The sequence below is a fragment of the Phallusia mammillata genome, chromosome 2 (assembly GCF_965637545.1).
Source record: "Phallusia mammillata chromosome 2, kaPhaMamm4.hap1.1, whole genome shotgun sequence".
In the NCBI taxonomy this organism is placed as follows: Eukaryota; Metazoa; Chordata; class Ascidiacea; order Phlebobranchia; family Ascidiidae; genus Phallusia; species Phallusia mammillata.
In genome coordinates, this window is record NC_137253.1 from 27,557,627 (window position 1) to 27,559,336 (window position 1,710).

Here is a 1,710-nt window from a genome sequence, read left to right on the forward strand (position 1 = left end):
AAGTGCGTCACCTAGCGATTGTTTGAATAAAGGTAGTTTTCGCATAAATGTGACGTCACAATGCCTGGGGTTAGGTCGGTGGGGTCAAAGTGAGTGGAAAGTTAAATGCCTTGTGAATATTCGTGCCAAGTTTCAAATCGACAGATCAAGTACATTTCGGATGAGAGGCCGACAAAGGGGTGCACCTCGACGAAGCTCGACCCGCTTCAAGCGGCCGAGTTAAGAACGGAAAAGCCTATGTCGGCACCTGGTATACTTTCATGACCACAAATTCTCGACCTCGCTGCAGCCAAAGTTGAGATCGCAGAAGGGCGATCGAGACATTGTTGGAAAGGCCTATCCTTCCCCTCCAGCTTGCACCCCCCCGCGTTGCACCCCCATAGAAGTGCGTCACCTAGCGATTGTTTGAATAAAGGTAGTTTTCGCATAAATGTGACGTCACAATGCCTGGGGTTAGGTCGGTGGGGTCAAAGTGAGTGGAAAGTTAAATGCCTTGTGAATATTCGTGCCAAGTTTCAAATCGACAGATCAAGTACATTTCGGATGAGAGGCCGACAAAGGGGTGCACCTCGACGAAGCTCGACCCGCTTCAAGCGGCCGAGTTAAGAACGGAAAAGCCTATGTCGGCACCTGGTATACTTTCATGACCACAAATTCTCGACCTCGCTGCAGCCAAAGTTGAGATCGCAGAAGGGCGATCGAGACATTGTTGGAAAGGCCTATCCTTCCCCTCCAGCTTGCACCCCCCCGCGTTGCACCCCCATAGAAGTGCGTCACCTAGCGATTGTTTGAATAAAGGTAGTTTTCGCATAAATGTGACGTCACAATGCCTGGGGTTAGGTCGGTGGGGTCAAAGTGAGTGGAAAGTTAAATGCCTTGTGAATATTCGTGCCAAGTTTCAAATCGACAGATCAAGTACATTTCGGATGAGAGGCCGACAAAGGGGTGCACCTCGACGAAGCTCGACCCGCTTCAAGCGGCCGAGTTAAGAACGGAAAAGCCTATGTCGGCACCTGGTATACTTTCATGACCACAAATTCTCGACCTCGCTGCAGCCAAAGTTGAGATCGCAGAAGGGCGATCGAGACATTGTTGGAAAGGCCTATCCTTCCCCTCCAGCTTGCACCCCCCCGCGTTGCACCCCCATAGAAGTGCGTCACCTAGCGATTGTTTGAATAAAGGTAGTTTTCGCATAAATGTGACGTCACAATGCCTGGGGTTAGGTCGGTGGGGTCAAAGTGAGTGGAAAGTTAAATGCCTTGTGAATATTCGTGCCAAGTTTCAAATCGACAGATCAAGTACATTTCGGATGAGAGGCCGACAAAGGGGTGCACCTCGACGAAGCTCGACCCGCTTCAAGCGGCCGAGTTAAGAACGGAAAAGCCTATGTCGGCACCTGGTATACTTTCATGACCACAAATTCTCGACCTCGCTGCAGCCAAAGTTGAGATCGCAGAAGGGCGATCGAGACATTGTTGGAAAGGCCTATCCTTCCCCTCCAGCTTGCACCCCCCCGCGTTGCACCCCCATAGAAGTGCGTCACCTAGCGATTGTTTGAATAAAGGTAGTTTTCGCATAAATGTGACGTCACAATGCCTGGGGTTAGGTCGGTGGGGTCAAAGTGAGTGGAAAGTTAAATGCCTTGTGAATATTCGTGCCAAGTTTCAAATCGACAGATCAAGTACATTTCGGATGAGAGGCCGACAAAGG